This window comes from Macrobrachium rosenbergii, chromosome 44 (genome assembly GCF_040412425.1).
Source record: "Macrobrachium rosenbergii isolate ZJJX-2024 chromosome 44, ASM4041242v1, whole genome shotgun sequence".
In the NCBI taxonomy this organism is placed as follows: Eukaryota; Metazoa; Arthropoda; class Malacostraca; order Decapoda; family Palaemonidae; genus Macrobrachium; species Macrobrachium rosenbergii.
The window spans coordinates 5,503,233-5,525,098 of NC_089784.1; the positions used below are offsets into that span (position 1 = coordinate 5,503,233).

The 21,866-nt window shown below is 40.0% G+C and overlaps 2 long non-coding RNA genes across 2 annotated transcripts; both read left to right on the plus strand.

Annotated features, from left to right (window-relative positions):
* Window positions 1–7,739: 7,739 nt before the first annotated feature.
* Window positions 7,740–8,636, plus strand: LOC136829121 (uncharacterized). Its single transcript, XR_010850298.1, has 2 exons — window positions 7,740–8,298; window positions 8,520–8,636. It is a non-coding gene; the product is annotated as an uncharacterized lncRNA (long non-coding RNA).
* A 5,137-nt stretch (window positions 8,637–13,773) lies between these two features.
* Window positions 13,774–15,356, plus strand: LOC136829123 (uncharacterized). Its single transcript, XR_010850299.1, has 2 exons — window positions 13,774–15,016; window positions 15,238–15,356. It is a non-coding gene; the product is annotated as an uncharacterized lncRNA (long non-coding RNA).
* The last annotated feature ends 6,510 nt before the right edge of the window (window positions 15,357–21,866 follow it).

Consider the following 21,866-nt stretch of genomic DNA (forward strand, 5'->3'; position numbering starts at 1 on the left):
CACGACTCAGTAGCAAAAGCCCTCCAATGGAGCCTGTGCAAGAAACACCAGCTAGCTTGCAGTAGTAAGTGGTACGAACACCAAACTGAGGGAGTGGTAGAAAGCGATCAGGCTAAGATCCTCTGGGACTATGGTACCAGAACAGATGGGGTGATACGTGCCAATAGACCAGGCGTGACGTTGATTGACAAAATCAAGAAGAAAGTATCACTCATTGATGTCGCAGTACCATGGGACACCAGAGTAGATGAGAAAGAAAGAGAGAAAATTGATAAGTATCAAGACCTGAAAATCGAAATAAGAAGGATATGGAATATGCCAGTGGAAACTGTACCCATAGGAGCACTAAGCAAGATCCCAAGATCCCTGAAAAGGAACCCGTAAAAACTAGATGCAGATGTAGCTCCAGAACTCATGCAGAAGAGTGTGCTACTAGAAACAGCGCACACAGTGCGAAAAGTGATGGACTCCTAAGGAGGCAGGATGCAACCCGGAACCCCACACTTTAAACACGACCTAGGCTCCACTAAACTCATTCTAAATTCAAGCAGAGATTCGTTATATTCGTTTCCATATTCACAAGTTCGCTTCAGGAGCCATAACAAAACATTTACATTTTGACGTGACTTCGTTGTATCAAAATGTTACCAACGTCATTAGGATAGCTTCGGTTACATGGTTGAGTGACGTTGTACCCTGTCAAAAATATATCGTATTTCTATAATCTGCAAATGGAAATATACGATAAATGCTGATCTGTGCTTAACAGTTTCGTGTTACCCCTAACGTCTTGAAACGTTATATGTGTAAAATACTTTTCCCGTTTATAAAGACCGATAGACTGACATAAAATACTGAAGGAAAACATTTGGCTGAAATAAAACTGACTCGACATGAAAATATATTTATCTCCCATACTTTCGAGTTTTAGCTTCCATTTAGGCAGAAAAAACACATCAATGAAAATAGCCCGTTGATGCCATGTTGTTTTTCAGGTTTTAACTTATAGATCAGTTATTTCATTGCTAGCAATAATTTTTGTCGAATCCCATCCCCATTCTTTTCGGGGATACCTAAATCTATTTCATCTGTTTTTTTTTATAAACTCTCAACTCTTTCAACTAATGTTTGGCAATGGATTTCATCCTAAAAAGTTAGGCATTTTTCAAGCCAACCCATAGCGAGAGGTTATATATACAGTATATATATATATATATATATATATATATATATATATATATATATATATATATATATATATATATATGAGTTGTCCGAGGCCGTGCATAAAAAAAACTTCAGGATGGGCTGCAAATACCGAGAAGGATTTACACAAAAGTGTAAAGTACATCTGGTCTAAAACAACGCAGTCAACACTGAAAACTTCTAAACCATCCGCACATACTGAGAAACTAGGTCAGAGAGAGAAACGGCCTCTTTCGCCTTCTAAAACGTACAAAAAAATTTCAGCCTCAGACTGGGATGATATACTGGAAGAGGCAACAAGAGACGAAGGAACAGTAATTCCAGACTTAGTTCTGTGTTCATCCGCTAGATGGCATCACTCCTCAACTGGGATGATGCGTTTCATTGTAATTTAAGCCTAACGCCTACTTGGCTCTTTCCTCTCGCTTTTATTTCTTCTTTTTTCATACTGATATTTGACGTATGATCTTATTCAGCAAATTTAACAAAATTATAAGATATATATATAGAGTCTACAGGCACTGCAAGGCGTGGCGTTTTTATAAAATCAATTCTGAGGGCGCATTTATTAGCTAAATGACCAAGAAACCTTAATATGGGCAGCTTACCAAATAGTAGGGAATACGTCAGAAACAGGCTCATACTTTTAAGAAGTAGATCATCTTAATTTATCATACTGATGAGAGATCAAATTTTGTTAAAGAGCAATTACTTCACTTGATAAATCATAGAAAGTAATTGTACAATATTCTATTCATCCTAGAAACTTACATCTTTTTGCAGCAGAATATTGTGGAATATTGTGTTCAGCCAAGCTAGAAACAGAAAACTAAAGGAAGAAGAGAAGTGATATATTTTCCATACACATTATCAACATTGCCATCGCTTCTAATGCCTTATGAAGCAAAAGGTCCGTGAGATTCCGCTTTCTCTACTCAGTGTTTTCTCTCTCTCTCTCTCTCTCTCTCTCTCTCTCTCTCTCTCTCTCTCTCACACACACAAATATAAACATATATATATATATATATATATATATATATATATATATATATATATATATATATATATATATATATATATATATATATATATATATATATATATATATATATAATGTGTCTGTGCGTGTGTACACATACATTCACAAACACACACACTTACAGTATATAACTGATGTTTCCGAATAAACTGTCGCACGAGTATTACCTTGATACAATATTGGAAATGGTTTCTGTCTGGGAGGGTTTCCGGCGACAGCTGCTCAAATTTATCAGGGTCGCTAGGCACCTACGAAGGATATGAGCAAAAGTGCCAACCCACGCGAAAAAATACGAGTGTATCTGGATATACCAGCGTGAGATGCTCGAACCCTGGTTGTATATACGTACATACATATACACACTTATATAATAGAATATATTATATATATATATATATATATATATATATATATATATATATATATATATATATATATATATATATATATATATATATATATATTAAGAAGCCCCATTTCACTTGGCGACCTACCGCTTATTGCTTAATCTTGCAATTTTTATTAATTTATGGGGTTACGAGGGTTTTTGCAAGGCTAACATTATTAACTCAAAATAAAATACGCAGTCCCCTCCTCGTAATCCGTAAGACTATATATACATATATGTGTGTATAGATATACATATACATGAAAAACAAAATGTACAGTCTATGACGATTCAATTTAATCTAGAAAATATTACACGAAAAAATATTAGATTTCACTTCAAAGCTTTGTATATTTACGATCACTTACTATCGCCAAATATCATTGTATATCGTATTATTCTTTTATTAACCATTTATTTTAATTATACAGTAAAGGGGAATCAATCAATGAATACTAAAAATGAGATAATCAATAAAATAGTGAGAAGTAAGCCATGAAAGTAAGGAAAAAGTTATTGAAACTTAACAGTAGAGAAAGAAGATTTTAAACTAAGTCCATTTAACAGACATTGAATTTTCATTTTCCATAGTATGCTGACATTGTCAATATGTGAGAGGGACGGACTCCATCCCTGTTATATTCGTAGTTACAAGGTCTGATATTTACAGAAAGAAGACACCTATTTACAAGAACAAGAATAGGCCCAAGTGAAAACAAAAGACAGAGTTTGCCCAAGCTCGTTGAAGTTAAACTGGGTCAAAGAGAGATAACATTTTTGGATATACGAGCATATCAGAAAATATTGCTTTGAAAAAATCAACGTAATATAAAACACTGATAGATGGGAAGGTTGTGCTCTCAATGTCATTAAGTAATAAGATGCGCCGCTGTTTCTTCGGCGCAATCGAGTTTTCTGTACAGCGTATAATGCTGTATGAAACTCTCAGCCACGGCCTGGGAAACTCAAAGCCGCGGCCCATGAAAATTTCAGCCGCGGTCTATGAAAATGTCAGCCACGGCCAAATGGTGGCCTGTGTTGTTGGCGCCTATAGCGGTGCCAGACGCATGATCATGGCTAACTTTAATCTTAAATAAATTAAAAACTACTGAGGCTAGAGGGCTGCAATTTGGTATGTTTGATGATAGGAGGGTGGATGATCAATATACCAATTTGCAGCCCTCTAACCTCAGTAGTTTTTATGATCTGAGGGCGGACAGAAAAAGTGCAGGCAGACAAATAGCCATCTCAACAGTTTTCTTTTACAGAAAACTAAAAAGAGTTCTTAAAGTCACAGTGTCAGCAGGATGGTTTGAGTCCGAAAAACTTAAAATGTTCTCGAGACATCTGAAAAGAGAGGCGACATTCCATACCACTCTAAAACGGAGCCGAGGTTTTATGTGGTAATAAAAAAAAGCTTTTAAAGCTTTTACTGAGACACATCAGGTCACGAAAAAAAATACATAATTTCCTTTCTATGAACTTCCGCGCATAACTACTTGAGTATAATTTATTAGTAGTTTTTGTGTTGCTCAAAAACTTTCAACTTGTGTTTCCTTTGCAAATGTAATTCGTCTGGTTTTTACTTCTCAGCTGTAACCCGAATCAGTGAATTAGTTCGTACTTACAAAAGTCAAGCTTTTCAGACTTGTATTATTTAAAAAAAATACCCTTATAAATCCACACGCCGCAAAATGATTTTAAACTTAATTTTTCTGAGCAATCCTAGTCCTGGTAAAAGAGAATCATATATTTGTTGAAGAAACTATTAGCGCTCTGTTTATCATTGCAAATATTCCTAATCTGAGATCATAACAACTTTGGGCTTTCAGAAATGAAGGTCGGTGAGAGAAAATAACGAATTTTTCCTCACTCTTTGTGTCGTCGTCCTCACGGATATTACCCCTGGGATATTCTTCTTGCTTCCTGTTCGTTTCATCTCGCTGGAGTGACTGGGGATTTATTTGAAAAAATAAATAAAGGTTTTGGTATGTGATACATTACAGCAGAGCCTAGCCAAGTTATAAAATTAGAATGGAACGTGATTTACGTGAAAATATGTTGATTGGGTTACCGAAAGAAAAATCACAAATAAATAAGTAATACACTCACACACACAAGTATATATATACGCATATATATATATATATATATATATATATATATATATATATATATATATATATATATATATATATGTTTGTGTGTATATATATATACATACATATATAGGTGGCCAGTATTTCTTACTCATTCGATCTTTTCATTCCATTGTTTATAACCGGAAGTGGAATCTTGTACTCTAGAATCATAATCTACATTTTTTTTTCCAGTAAAGAATTTATAACTTGTGCAAGGTTTTCGTCTCTAGAAATGCTTGAGTTATAAGGAAAATGAACAAGCTTATTTTAATTCTGAAATCTGACTTCAACGAAAGGAAAAAACACCCCTGGTCGATATATATATAAAAAAATAAGCAGAGTGGTGATGGATCTGCGAAATACTGGATGTGCGAAAATCGTGCGTGCAAAGCGAGACTTCATGCAGATGAAAACTACAAAGAGCTTAAGAAAATTGGGATCCAAATTCACGCTTCAACTGCCGCAGAGGTAAATGCAAGGATCACGGTTTCAGATATTAAAGCTAAGTCCATTTCATCTCGTGATGTTCCTCGCTCAGTTATCACTGGTTAAGTTTACAATTTAAACGACTGTACGTTGTCGCAAATACCTCCGTTTGCACCGCTTAACAGGAATATTAGACGTTGGAAGCAAGCTGATTCCAGCTATCCCGCCACCCCACTCACAAATAATGGGTTTTCCGTTCCAAGCGAATACTCCTACCTTGACAATCATGAGAAGCTTTTGCAATATGACAATGGGATGGAAACGAATATTTATATTTGCAAGTGACGAGGCACTTCGACGGTTAAAACAATACAGGAACTAGCCGGCAGATGGAACATTCAAGTGCTGCTCAAGTAAATTTTTTCAGTTATACGAAGTGCACATTCAAATTAACAGTTCTAATGTCCCACGACTGTTCGAACTGCTCTCTCACAAAAGTCAAAACACATACAGTAGACTTTTCGGCAAGATAAATGAATTACTGGGGAATGATGGTCCCGAAAATATGATTATGGATTTCGAAAAAGCAGCCCATAATGGATTTCTGGCATCGTTTCCTGGGTCGAATTTCTCGTGCTGCCCGTTTTATTCAGGACAAAATGTGTACAAGCATATTGTGCAAGAAGGACTGAAATGCAGACATCAAGAAGACGATAATTTTAGTCTTAAAATGGGCTGTTTTGTTGCATTTTCCTTCCTGACGGTTGATGATGTTATAGTTGAATACGAACAAGTTGTTGATGATGATGACATTCCACAGTCATTTACATCCTATTTTGAAAATTATTATATTGGACCACCTATAGGAAGAGGACAAAGCAGGTGACGCCTTGAACCCCCCCTTTCCATTAACTATGTGGAATGTTTGGGATCGATGTATATGTTGGGGATTCCCCCTACTACAAATAATTTAGAAGCCTTCCACAGCGCGGTGAAACACGCGGTGAATATTAGCCATCCAAATATTTGGAAACTCACTGACGTGCCTAAGTGTGAGGAAAGGTTTGCCAGTGACAAACTGCTGAAATTTATCCAAGAAGGAGAACCAATCCAAAAGAAAAAGTACAGAGATATGAACCTGCGTATAAAAAATGTCATGGAAAAATATGATTCAAGCCAAAAAATTAATTTTCTGAAAGCAATTGTCTACAATCTTAAATTTTGATTTTTAATGTCTATAATGATCACTTCTTTCGTGACTTCCACGTTTTTAAATACAGATATTTGTTTTTTTCATTTTATTATTCTCTCGACGAATTGACCAACGACGAATTGTTCGGGGACAAATTAACCGACGACGAATTGCCAGGGACGAATTGATCAGACACCCAAAAAATGTAATATATCTAGTTTCAAGGATGGAGAATAATATATATATATATATATATATATATATATATATATATATATATATATATATATATATATATATATATATATATATATATATATATATATATATATATATATATATATATATATTATATTATATATAATATTGTATGAGCCGCGGCCCATGAAACTTTCAGCCACGGCCCGGTGGTGGCCTGTCCGATATAGTTGCCAGAAGCAAGATTATGGCTAGTTTTAACCTTAAATAAAATTAAAAACTACTGAGGCTAGAGGGCTGCAATTTGGTATGTTTGATGAAATTGGAGGGTGGATGATCAACATACCAATTTGCAGCCTTCTAGCCTCAGTAGTTTTTAAGATCTGCGGGCGGACAGAAAAAGTGCGGAAGGACAGACAAAGCTGTCACAATAATTTTCCTTTCCAGAAAACTAAAAACCGGAAACGTTATTTCATATTCGTCTCCTTGTTCCTCCAATACAAAAGGTACCCTTGTAACTGGCGGAACATCCTTTATTGCAAACCAAAAAGAAAGGAAAAAACAGGAGATCATTTAATACTTATGCAGGGTCTTAATACCTTGTCTTTCGGGAAGAGCTGGTAACTTGCACAGATCCCTTTGAGATTTCCTCGTTCGTTATTATGGTAAATATCAAAGGGGACGAAGATGATACCTGTCATCCTATTTCCCAAATCTTCGCTTCCTTCAGAAATACCTTTAGGTTCGTATCTCTTTTTTTTTAGGATTTTATGGAATATTTGGTTGCCTCGTTTATGTATTAAGTGTCTGTCCAAAGGGTCAGATAATCTGTTATTTGTGTTAATATTAATATTACAATAGCATGCATACTAGTTTTTTTCATCCAGGGAAGGGGGTTTAATTTCTATGCATTTTGTGCCGACTTTTCTGATCGAGACCATTCTGTCAACTCGCTTCACGAATTTCTTCATATTTTATCCAAAACGATTAAGCTCTTTTGCAATATATATATATATATATATATATATATATATATATATATATATATATATATATATATATATATATATATATATATATATATTTATATATATATATTATTATGATTAGCAAGAATTCGCTAGCAAATTACCTCCCCCTCCCCTCCTTTGTTGTTGTTGGTTGTTCATTTACTGCCAGCCGGCCGATCGATAGACCATCTGTCTATCGACTTAAAAACAAGGGTTAAAAGATTAAAGGCGCTCCCATTTTTGATAAAGATCTTTCCTTCGAGGCAAAAGTAATCTGGCTTGGGCGTTTCTCCTACAGGCCAAAACCTCCCCTGCGGGCAGCAGGTGCAATGAGTCAAAGCATCTGTGTTGGGCGCACCCCTGCCCCATAGGAGGGGATAAAAGGAAAAAAAGCCCACGAGGTCTCGACACACGCGGGCTGGAAGATATGGAGTGAACTTGTGAAGACGTCCTCAACACCTGGCCCCATCGATGCCCTTGCATCCTAACCACGTGGCCCTTCCCAAAGTATACTTCTCCTCGTGCCCTTCAACCGTATTCCTCGAGCCCACACGCCATTGCTTGGAGTTTCGAGGAGTCCCCATCGCCTTGCCCCTTTACGGAAGCCCTTACATCTCACCACGTGGAAGAAACTCGCCCTCGGAAATCGCAAGTCATCCACGCACCGCCTTCTACGCGCCCTCGGAAAATCTGCTAAGGTAAAGTGCCCTGGAAGAGCCCCATTTCAGTCACGCTTTTGTCTCGTAATATTTTCTTAAAGAGAAAGCCAGAAATCTCCCTTGTCTAATGTCCGTGCGCCTCTTGCATCGGCAGTATTAATTCTTTATTACTCCTTTGGCACCCTCAGTGCAGCTTCGAATTCATTATTCTTTTGTCTATTTTCATTACTGGCGTATAATGTGCATATCTCTCATTTCAGAGGGATCCTATCGTGGAAGCTTCTCGGGCTGTGGCTGGAATTCCCGTTTCATTCAATCTACTGAGTTCCTCTTTCCCGTACTAATGTCATTTATGTAAATACACTACTTTAAATGTGCCCACGTGTTTTACGTAATATTTCCCTCAGTAACCAGAGCCCTATGCTCATATGAAATTCTCCTTTGTTTCCCTCTTTTTTACGTTTTCCCGTACCCACGAAGTCAGAATCACAAGGCTAAATTAACTTAAATTGTTGCTACCTGTCTCACAGAGCATATTTCAAACTAAAACCACGGAAAAACGTAAAAATGGCGACCTGGCCATAGATCTCGTTTTGCAGTTGCAGTTCCCTAGTGTTGCTTTATTGCATTTGCAACTTGCCAGATCAGCTATTAGCAAAGCTAAGCTGGGTACGAGACAATTACGAACCTTTTGTGTAAAACCAGCACACAGATCCAGAAAATTCCACGTAAGTAATGTGTTTATCTTAGCAAAACCTTTTTACAATCGTGACTGTTCCTAGGAATTAGAAATAGGGACGCATGTATTCACTGAGAGAAAAGAACCGCCGTATTAGATTCGTTAATGCATGCCTTTCAGGATAGGTAGTTAGAAAATAACCAGTGCTAACCATCCTTTGCTTCGAGGAATAGTGCGAAATTCCTCTGTGTTAAAATCCTTGCCATATTCTTGCTTCGAGGAATAGTGCGAAAGAAATTCCTCTGTGATAAATTTTACTTCGCATTTCGAATTAGCGAACTGTTATTTAGGCGCGAATAAAATTCCCACGTGGGACACGACGAAGTCAGCTTGCATTGCTGAAAATTCTCTCAGTGTAGCTAGAATTCGAGTTAGGTGTTAGGAAAGCGAAATTTAAACTCCGCTTATAGGGAAAATTACTAGGCCGTTGTACTGTTATCCTCTCAGACGACTGGGAAATTCCCCGGAATCCCAGACGGTGTATAAATATACGGGTTCATTCACGCAGAATCTAAAAATAACTCCGGTGTTGGCCAGACGACCTGCAAACCCCGCCCCCCCGCCCGCCCATGCCCGCGTGTGTAGCATTTTTTTTTTTTTTTTTTTCCCATTCATTTCCCAGCATACATTTTTCTTTGGGTTTCCCGTTAGTAATTTCTAAGTCCTAAGGGACGAATCGTAATTCCAAGTCCTAAGTGACTCCTAAAATTCTACGTCGCACGTGGCGAGAATTCCTCCAAATTCCACAAATTCCAAGTCCTACGTGACTCCTAAAATTCTACGTCGCACGTGGCGAGAATTTCTCCAAATTCCAGTCCTTAGAGACTCCTAAAATTCTACGTCGCATGTGGCGAGAATTTCTCCAAATTCCAGTCCTCAGAGACTCCTAAAATTCTACGTCGCACGTGGCGAGAATTTCTCCAAATTCCAGTCCTCAGAGACTCCTAAAATCCTACGTCGCACGTGGCGAGAATTCCTCCAAACTCCAGTCCTCAGAGACTCCTAAAATTCTACGTCGCACGTGGCGAGAATTTCTCCAAATTCCAGTCCTTAGAGACTCCTAAAATTCTACGTCGCACGTGGCGAGAATTTCTCCAAATTCCAGTCCTCAGAGACTCCTAAAATTCTACGTCGCACGTGGCGAGAATTTCTCCAAATTCCAGTCCTTAGAGACTCCTAAAATTCTACGTCGACGTGGCGAGAATTTCTCCAAATTCCAGTCCTCAGAGACTCCTAAAATTCTACGTCGCACGTGGCGAAATTCCTCCAAATTCCAGTCCTCAGAGACTCCTAAAATTCTACGTCGCACGTGGCGAGAATTTCTCATTCCCGCTGGAACCCAAGATTAAGTCCTTTTGAGACATTATATAGTGTAGTTCACACATCTAAGCCCTTACGGGACTGATCATTCTAGTTCGTTAGAACAACTCCTTAACTTCACGCTACAGCCGGCCAAGTCCGAGCGTGACAAAATCCAACTACGTCTTCCGAGACGCATATTAGACTTCGTTCGCCAAGAACAACCACGTCTTTCCAAGACACATCCAATTTTAACAAAGAGTCTTTGCAGACATATCCTATACCCATTATTCCAAGATGGCTAATACCAGAGCCCAACAAAACGAGGATTTCAAATTCTACATGTCCGCTGGGAAGGACATGGGACTATCGGGGCAAGATCTGAGAGCATGGGTTCAAGAACGAGTGGACGATGCCAAGGCGGAGAGAGAGAGAGAACGAGTTGCTCAAGAGCAGGAGAAGGAAAAAGAACGTGAGGAGAGAGAGAGGGCAAGAATTGCCCAAGAGCAGGAGAAGGATAAAGAACGTGCAGAGAGAGAGAGGGAACGAATTGCCCAAGAACAACGAGAGGAGAGAGAACGAATCGCTCAAGAGCAGGAGAAGGATAAGGAACGTGCAGAGAGAGAGAGGGAACGAATTGCCCAAGAACAACGAGAGGAGAGAGACAGAATTGCCCAAGAGAAAAGGGAGGAACGAGAATGGGATGATCGAGAGCGACAGCGCGCCCACGAGCTCCAGATGCTAGAACGACAGCCCGCCACCCCCCCGCCCCCTGCCGCGGGAATGAGTGCCCTCAGCCAAGCTCACTCGTTCATGCCAAAATGGACGGAGTCCGAGCCTGAAGTATGGCTTGAAAGGGCCGAACGAGTCCTGGAATGCTGCGATCTCTCCCCCGCGGAACTCTCCCTTGTTCTCACTAAATTCCTGGGCGGAAAGGCCCTCGTTGCCTACCACGCCCTTCCCGCGACGATCGGGAAACTGGGAAGCCGTCGCCAAGCAGTTACGAAGGCGTGCGAGATTACCCCCGAGCGGTGGAGGAGACGTTGGAGAGCAGCCCAGAGAAGCAGGCCAGACTTGGTCCGATTGGGCGTACCATTCGAGCGGGCGTTGACAAAATGGCTCGATTCGAAGGAGCCACTAACACCGCCGAGGTACTCGAGCGGTTTAAATTCGAGCATTTCCTGCGCTACGCCCCTCCTGCCCTCGCCACTCATATAGTGGAAAAAGCCCCAGCAACACTCACCGAGTGTTGCCGAATAGCAGACATGTGGGAAACTCACCACCCTCAAGAAGGATCCATGGGGCGGAAGATAAATCCCCCGTCCCTCCTCGGAGGTTCAAATTCCCACAAAAATGGGAACTCGGGCAAGTCCCTAACTTGCCATTATTGCAAGAAAACGGGGCATTCCTCCGAACAGTGCCGGAACAAGAAACCGGCTCCTCTCTCTCCCGGAAAACCGACAAATAACTCGCCTGCGCCCTCCACAGGGGCAGCGCGGAAAGACTTTAGCCAGACCTTTTGCACGGCGTGCAAGGTCTATGGCCATTCTCCCGCATGGGCGAAATGCCCACGCAATAATAAAGTAAATACTCCCACCGTCGCCTTGGCCGTCACAGATCCCACATCATTAGGCCCTCCCGCCGAAGGGCCTGTATACGTGGCCCCTCCACGAGGTAGCCAGCCCGCGCGCCGAGTCACTGCATTCGAGGACTCGGGCGCACAAATCTCCCCTCATCCGAAGGGACAGAGTTCCCACGGAGCTATCGTCAATAGACGAAAACTCGTCACGATCGAGGAATAAATCAATTTAAGATGATACTCCCTACGGTCCAATTGAGAGTCACAAGACCTCACCAATCCAAAATGTGCAATCTTGCAGTAGCAAGCCATCTCCCCGGAGGCTATGACGTCATCCTGGGACAGGACTTTCAGTCCCCACCGAAATCACGACAATCTAGGGGTCCCCATTCCCGAATCATTCCGCGGGCGCGAGTAATCCTCCCCGCTTCTCCCTCAGTCAAGACTGGCGCCCCTGGGTACCAGGAGGACGTGCAGTCCCCACCAGTGCCCCTGAGTACGATGTACAGTGGCCCCCCCGATCGGTTCCCGATCCGATTCCAGTGCCCGGCCCTGCCTCAGTGCCAGTGCCAGGGCCCCAATCAGATCTCCCTTCAGGAGATGCCAAATTCCTGCCGGTGCCACTTGCATGCCCCGAGCAGGGCCAAGCTTCGTCCGTCCTGACCGACGAGCCCAAGAAACCTCTGATAGCGCCTGCCTCTGCCCTAGTGCCAGCGCCAGAGCGCTACACCGATCTCCATTCACGGGATCCAACTCAGGACCCCCTCTCCCCCGGCCTGGCACCGCTACCAGCGTCGGTCAGAGAGACGGTTCCTCCCGACCACCGCGAAGCTCACCTGCAGGTGCGGCCTCGCAACCCGTGCCTGAGCTGGTCAACGTTACCTGCGAGCCGCTCACGCCACCCCGACCGCCTCCTCTCTGCCTCAGCCCGTCGCCGACGCAATTGCAAGTCAGGATTCTGCCATATCTCACTTGGCCGATGAACTACAAGAGCCGCGACGGATCATGGTAGAACCCGCACGGAACACTCCTGCGTCAGCTGTCGCATCAGCAGGCCCAGGTGGTACTCCGTGCCGCCCTCCGGTCGCGGGCCCTCCGCTTCCCCGGCCGAGGACGACTGTCCCATTTAGAAAGACTCGAGGCGAAATTACCACGGGCGTGGGACATTCCAGGTAATTTACAAAGAGCTCTAGAGCTCCCATGGCACCTGTGCCGCTATTTCATCTTTCGAAGGTCTTGGCACCCCTAATCCAGAAGGGGATGTCAGGCCCTCCTCTATCTTCTTCCGTTCCTCAGGAACTTCTATCTCTTATCACCTTCTATTAATCTTCCCTTAAATTATCCCCACAAGAGGCAATTAAATACGGGATACCATTCCCCACACAATGTATAAATCATTAAGAATAACAGAGTGAGAAGTGGCACGCCCTTGCGCCCATACCTTGGCACCGGGCGTGCGTGTTAGCCCCTCCTGAAGGAGTCGCGCCCTTCGGGTGCACTTTCCTCGCCCTGGGACTGAAGTGATAGTCCGGGCCGTAATTTATAGGCGTAGGACGATAAATTCCCGCCTAACACAATAAAACCCTCACTCTTTTTCCCTTAGCTCTTCTGCCAATATCATTTACTTTCTTTTAGTCATTTAGTTATCTTTATTTTAATGAATCGCGAGTCATAAACTCTTGCCCTTGTGATTTAAATGCCCCTTTCGTAAGCTCTGAGGGACGTGTCCCGCCTTTCATATGCGGTCAAGTTTCATTCGTAACGTCTTGGTAATTTTCCTTTTGTTATTATTATCCCTTTTCCCCTTTCCATTCCTTCCAAGATCGCTGTTTGTCCTACCCCACATCTTTTGTCTGCTCGCCCCGTCATAACATTGAGTTGGCAGTAGACGATAAAATTAGCGTAGTTTAAGGTTAGCGAATTAAAACCTCGCGAATACTCTCGCCCGCACACGACTGTCAAATTCCCGGTGTGTGGGTCATCCCTCAGCTCGCGTTGAACGATAGCTGAGCCAAGTACGTTAAAACGAAGATAAATTATCAATGCGAATATGTATAGTCATTACAGTATCGTGAAAAGGGGATGTCATTTACAAAAATAAACGCTGTTTTTCATTTACACAGCCTCTTCAAGGCAGATTGTACTAACCGCATGCATTTTATCTAAAATTAAGTAACCGTGTATTTTAATTCTTGAACAATAACCTTTCTTTTCATTTGTTGGCCATAGCCTCATATATGTGGTCCTATAATCTTAATTAATTCACAATTGTTCGAGTCACTTTATAAAGTTACCAGTGGGTAACCAAATCTAAAGTAATTATTCTTTTGCAAGTGTTTAAATCACTTTGCGTTCTGTTAACGAAAATTGTCCCAATGTGTTATTAACAGTAACCAAGCTTCATAAAACCCTTAGGAGTAAAGTTCATAGCAAGGCAGAATGTAGAGTAACGTAAAGCATTTGCCGCTCATTCTTGAATATCGATGTACACACCCGAAGGAGGTATGTACATCATCTTGTATGGGGAGGTATTATGATTAGCAAGAATTCGCTAGCAAATTACCTCCCCCCCCTCCTTTGTTGTTGTTGGTTGTTCATTTACTGCCAGCCGGCCGATCGATAGACCATCTGTCTATCGACTTAAAAACAAGGGTTAAAAGATTAAAGGCGCTCCCATTTTTGATAAAGATCTTTCCTTCGAGGCAAAAGTAATCTGGCTTGGGCGTTTCTCCTACAGGCCAAAACCTCCCCTGCGGGCAGCAGGTGCAATGAGTCAAAGCATCTGTGTTGGGCGCACCCCCCCTGCCCCATAGGAGGGGATAAAAGGCAAAAAAGCCCACGAGGTCTCGACACACGCGGGCTGGAAGATATGGAGTGAACTTGTGAAGACGTCCTCAACACCTGGCCCCATCGATGCCCTTGCATCCTAACCACGTGGCCCTTCCCAAAGTATACTTCTCCTCGTGCCCTTCAACCGTATTCCTCGAGCCCACACGCCATTGCTTGGAGTTTCGAGGAGTCCCCATCGCCTTGCCCCTTTACGGAAGCCCTTACATCTCACCACGTGGAAGAAACTCGCCCTCGGAAATCGCAAGTCATCCACGCACCGCCTTCTACGCGCCCTCGGAAAATCTGCTAAGGTAAAGTGCCCTGGAAGAGCCCCATTTCAGTCACGCTTTTGTCTCGTAATATTTTCTTAAAGAGAAAGCCAGAAATCTCCCTTGTCTAATGTCCGTGCGCCTCTTGCATCGGCAGTATTAATTCTTTATTACTCCTTTGGCACCCTCAGTGCAGCTTCGAATTCATTATTCTTTTGTCTATTTTCATTACTGGCGTATAATGTGCATATCTCTCATTTCAGAGGGATCCTATCGTGGAAGCTTCTCGGGCTGTGGCTGGAATTCCCCAGTTTCATTCAATCTACTGAGTTCCTCTTTCCCGTACTAATGTCATTTATGTAAATACACTACTTTAAATGTGCCCACGTGTTTTACGTAATATTTCCCTCAGTAACCAGAGCCCTATGCTCATATGAAATTCTCCTTTGTTTCCCTCTTTTTTTACGTTTTCCCGTACCCACGAAGTCAGAATCACAAGGCTAAATTAACTTAAATTGTTGCTACCTGTCTCACAGAGCATATTTCAAACTAAAACCACGGAAAAACGTAAAAATATATATATATATATGGATATATTTAGATATGTATACGTGTGTCCTTGTGCGCGAGTGTGTATATACTGTACATATATATACGTAATACAGAGTCAGTTTGTAATGTAATCTATTCTTTGGATATTTGGAAAAGTCCTTCACCGGTTGGGGTTCCTATTTTCCTCTGGTAAGGAAGATTATCGTAGGTGGATGTGAAGAAGACCCTAAGATGAGATTTCCGCCTCGTATCTTGTGACGCCTCAAACGTTTTGGATAAATCTGGGGAATTGTCGCTGTGCAGAAACAATCCCATTGGATTTTGTGGGGGGAATGAACATAACATACGCACGATATTACTTTCTAAAATACCAAAGGATAAAAGTTTTCGATGTCGACTTTTCGCCTTCTACCTCTCCCTATGGCCTCGCAGCCAGGTGGTAGCTCGTTTTGTTCATAACTGGACGACCCAAGTTCTAGTCTCGACGAGAATGGAGGGATGGTCGCCTTCCCTAAATCCAGTTTGCCTTAAATGACCAAACCAGTGAATTATGTAACTAGTTGTTAGTCAGCTATCGTTGGTCGTAGCTAGCGTCTAAGTCCACAGGTCCACAATAATATTCAGTGGTGAATTATGTTGATTTTACAAAAACGTTACAAGAGCTTTCGAACCCTTTCCTGGTAACAAAATTACAATGAAAATTACTGTAGAAGACTAAGTTAAACCTGTGTTTTAGGGTACGTATGACGATAAAAATCATACATTTATAAAGAACATTATTATTACTTAAGTCTTATTCCATTTCTCTTGTTTTAACTTGAGAATTTCCTCCCCAAAGCTCAAATGGAACCAAAGAGACTTACATCCTTCAGCACTGCTTGGATATCTTCGATTTTTATAGTTCACACCTAAGTGGTTTCCAGAGGAAAATTTGCCAAAATTCTCAACCCTTCTGCCTGTGTCAAAAGCGCTTGCCTCTTCTCTTGCATCATCCGTCATCCCCTGCATCAGTTCTAATGGATTCCGGATTATGGAAGCTTTATGTGTCATTTCTAGACGAGGGAGCCGGGAAGTCTTGATGCTTCATATTTCCTCATCGTTTTTCATATTCTTCTTTTTAGTTTTGGTCGAACGGTATTTAACGAAAGTTAGTCTTATCCACGACTACTGTTATTATTACTACTGTTGCTAATCCTTTATAATTAATCCGGCTTAGGTCTCGTTTCCTTCGTTTTAAAATTTAAAAACAGAGCACTAATACAGTCATTTGCATATAATTACATTCGCTAAAGAAACCATAATAAAAGTCTAACTTTCTGACGTGACCTCGCTCAACCTTGTTCTACCTTCGACAGACGTTGGAACTACTGGAAACATGAACTCGGCTTTAATGTCATCAGGAGTTTTACTGGGAGACTTTCGAGCTAAGGATTTCCGCTGGTTTTGAACTTACTAATCTTAGTTACACGGGAGAGTGATGTTGCGTACAATCTATGAAATGCCAAGCGTACGTAATCTGCAGACGAAAATGTACAATAAATGTTGATATGTGTGTGTGAAAATTATTCCTCCCTATATAAAATATTTTTACACCCACCTTCCAAGATTGCTATATGGGTAAGATACTTCTCTCATTAATACAGGTATAGCTCTATAGAGAGATAAAGAATAAAAGGAAAAAACGCTTTGCTTGAAACAGGTGTGGTTGAACTTGAGTCTTTGCCTTCCCTTTGACTAAAGCGAGAAACGAGTCAAAATGATCTCGAATGTCAGATTTTATCGAGGCTTTAATTCACAGAGCCGGTATTAAATTATTGGCAGTTATTCTTGCGCAAACCCATCCCTATTTCATCTGAGATATCGAAAGTTATTTCACAGATCTGCTCTCCTGATCCCTCGAATGGAAATCGCGAAGTGAAAATCAAAATCCAGAGGAATGCAAATACTGAGAGGTTACAAGAATATATTGTTCGAGATTTACAGTTTTACGGGATGTCTCCGACTCCGAAACAATGCAATTTACGCTGAAACGCACAAATTCAGTATGTGAAACGCAGTCTTAGAGGTACAGCCTTGTGCCAATTACATTAAATTCTATCTTCTGACTTGGATATATGTAGAAAGACTCTCCAAGCGTTGAGGATGCGCAAATGTGAAATCTACCTGTTTTTATTTTCTTGATCGGGGAAGTCCTTCCCAAGCCGCGGGGTGCCAAGAGGTGGCTCTTTCGACATTTATTGGTAGACTGTCTCTACTTCACAATAACAAAAACAAGTAACATGGCAACAAATTATTGAACATAGGCAGAACCAGTGACGAATAAAATTATTGTAATCTATATAAACATATTATTTAGTATGTGTTTTTCGTCAAAATTCATACAAGTTCATTACAACGTTGTTAATTTCCTTTTGTAATATAGAATTAGACTGGTGTGCTTGCTTTTTCGTTTTATAAGAAATGGCACGCTGGCAAAATAACTTGAACAGCTCTGTTCGAGATGTTATCATTCCTTATTAATTGCAGGGTGAAATAGGATGCATTTTAACAATGTTTTAGGCCCCCCCTCGTTCTATGTTGTAATTTGACCATAAAATGTGATAATTAAAAAAAATAAATAAATAAAATTAACGGAGGAGAGGAAAGAATATTCATATAAAAGTAAAGGCCAAGATAGAGAATATTAGTTATATGGTTACCTTGCAACAAAAGAGACCAGAATATCGGGCAGAAAACAGCAACGCAGATTAAGAATGGTGGAACGGATAAGAGAATTGGCTATGGAACTGCAAAGTGAATAGATATGCAACGAAAAAGAACATTTTTGTGGTTATATGCTAGTGAATATATCAGCTATATCCAAGTGAACGATGACAGACAAATACGGGGAAAAACCATCTAATTTTATCTCAGCGTTCCTTATTTGAGGCCATGAAATAGTATTTAAAATTGAATAAGAATTTTCCAAAGCGACACCGACCAGTTTAGTGTTCACACAACAAATATATTATTCACAACGGCTCTCCTGGAAAAGAGGCCGATGAAAATTGAAGAAATAGACTTTACATGTTTAATTTGCTTTGAAAGCTCTGTTGAAAGAGACAGAGAGAAAGATGAGGAAGAGAAGTTCCTCTCGTGTTCTTTAAAATTTGATCCTGCAAATTAAAAATGTATGAATTTTCGGTGAAGTATTTAGCCTCGACAACAGCGAGAGGAAAACGGATTATCCTAATCTCCAAAACATTAGCTTAAAAAAATAATTTTGTTTTTTTAGAAATTTTCACAGCCAGCGCTCTGTGAACATTTTAATAAACAAATCTCGCAGTGACATTAATTATTCATCTGAAAATAATAGAATAGGAAAACATGGGCACTTGTGTTTTTAAACGGATGGAAAGTAATGGGAAAGAGTATACGTCATATAATAAAGCTTCTGTTATTTACGGGTGCTATTATTTCAGACTGCTTTTGATGAAAGAAATTAGATTATAACTTACATATAAACAAGAGTTTTCACAGTCTCTCTCTCTCTCTCTCTCTCTCTCTCTCTCTCTCTCTTTATAAAGCCTATTTCCTGGCGGAGGGCATTGGAGACAGAAAGGAACAGTTTTTCCCGTTTTTCAACAATCCTTTAGGGGTGGAGTTGCTGGCAACACGCCATTTTTCTTGCCAACAGCAGATGCTAGTAATCTTATATAATTGGGTCGACTGATGGGAGATAAGTTGGGATAATGTACAGATATATATATATATATATATATATATATATATATATATATATATATATATATATATATATATATGTATATATATATATGTATATGTATATATATATATATGTATATATACACACACAATACATACACAGACACACACACACACACATATATATACAGTATATTAGCATAGATCTTTTTAAAATATAACATAAAAATTCCGAATGGATTTCAGATTTATCGTTCTGACTTATATCGCCTGAGATAATTTATTCTTTTGACAAAAGAACTTTATTCTTCATCTTTATTGTAATCCTAATGACAGAGAGAGAGAGAGAGAGAGAGAGAGAGAGAGAGAGAGAGAGAGAGAGAGAGAGAGAGAATTCCCATTTCTTCATTAGTTTATACTTAAACGCCGAGGAAAATCTACTGAAGGACATAAACAGTCTATGAGTGTTTTATTAACGCAGGTAAGGAAGACATCATTAGGTGGTACTCCCAACTGTTCGGTTTAAGAGTGAAATATTGCTTTCATTTACGATGTTATGGAAACTATTTATTTTTGCATTTCGTTTCAAGTGCATATCATTAACGAAGCGATTAATTAATACTCGAAAAAAGACAACAAAATGGAAATGTAAAAGGAAATGCATATAGACACATAACAGAAAAGGAAGGTAAGTTCACTTGAAAAAGATTATAAAAAAAAAAATGTCCGTTTAACCAAAATTAAAACTAGAGTGTCTACAAACGCGTCATTTCCAGCACGTAACACGGAGTCCGTTCCAGTTGTGTGATTCGCAGCAAAACCTTCAGTGAAAAGAAGAAATAGAGTTTATCAGCTTTAGTCAAAGTAAAACTGGGGACGGGAGAGAGGAAAGTTCGGAGACTGGGCGAGGAAAATATTTTATGGGGAAGGTGTGGCCTTAGAAGAAGGACTGATGGATGGAAGGCTTGGGCTCTCAGCGTCATAAAACGCTCGCTCCAGTCAGTGTCAGCTGGAGGGCTGGAGTCTGGATGAAAGGGAAATGGCCCAGAGAAGAAAATCTGAGAAGTGAGAGACATATTTGGAGCGATGCCTTGATGTCATTCTGAAAATGATCATCTTCTTAATAAGTCTTCCTTCAGAACTGGAATTCAGACTTTACTGATAATTCGGAAGAAATGAGAAATGAAATGTGATAGGGGACACATTTGCAAAAATTTCATCAGATCATAAAAACGTAATTGTTTCAAACAATTATATCTTTAAAGTTGATGTCCAACTTCAGAAATATTTCATCAGATCTCGAGTGAAACTCTCTCTCTCTCTCTCTCTCTCTCTCTCTCTCTCTCTCTCTCTCTCTCTCTCTCTCTCTCTCTCTCGCTTGTTGCGAACTTCTTCACAAGAGGTATCGAGGAAAAAATTGTCCGCGGAAACGTTGCCACCATAATCTGCTAAAGTTACGTCGACATTACATTATCAGTGACAGCTAACGACACACTCCTACGTCTGAGGTTTTGCCAACTCTTCACAGCACTAGAGAAGAGTAACTTGTCCCCTCAACTTTCTTGAAAATAACATCGAGAAATCGGTTTAAGCAAAGACTACCAATTTAGGACACTCTCAGCTTCCCTAGTTATTCTCCGACCGCTTACTTGCAATCCAGCATCAGTGCATGCAACCAACCAGCCACACACACACACACACACACACACACACACACACACATATATATATATATATATATATATATATATATATATATATATATATATATATATATGATTATTATCACTTTTTACGTGATTCATTTATCACACATTTTCACCTGTGGTAATGTGTGATATATATATATATATATATATATATATATATATATATATATATATATATATATATATATATATATATATATATATATATAAGCAACCTGGAATGTGCAAAATGAAAGTAATTCATGTTGTGAAAGAGAGAGAGAGAGAGAGAGAGAGAGAGAGAGAGAGAGAGAGAGAGAGAGAGAGAGAGAGAGAAGAGAGAGAGGTGCAGGAAATTAAATATGTTTGCACACGATTAATTACTTAACTTTATCAGTCACTGATTATTAGCAATGGAAAAAACAGTCTGCAGGTGATGGTTTTACCTCTTCATTGCTAATAGATTCCGCGCATATTTACGAAGTGTCTTCTTAGCAACACCAGTCCTCGTTTAGTATTTAATGCTAATGAAACGATATATTTTTGACCATTTTATTACAACTGGCAGCTCTGATGTAGCTGAGAGAAAAGACAAAACTGATGAAAAAGAAAAGCTCCCTCAGAACTTATAATGATTAGATGGAAGTTTTGCCAGTTAAATCAGGATAAATTCACTTTACTTTCGTAATCATTTAAAAGCAGAAAATGGTCACTTTGATAATCATTTAAAAAAATAAAATAATTCCAGGTTTTAATCCTCTGAATTGGAATTCTAAAAGAAGGCTCTTTAATTCTCTCAGTTTTTCCAAAGGGATAAGAAATAATTTTGGAAGAAACTCCAAAGATGAATTTTTAGCAATGGTAGGACATGGCATCTGAAGTAGAGGACCATTAATTACTTACATTAAATTGAAATCAATAACAAGTACCGAAAAAATTTATCCTAA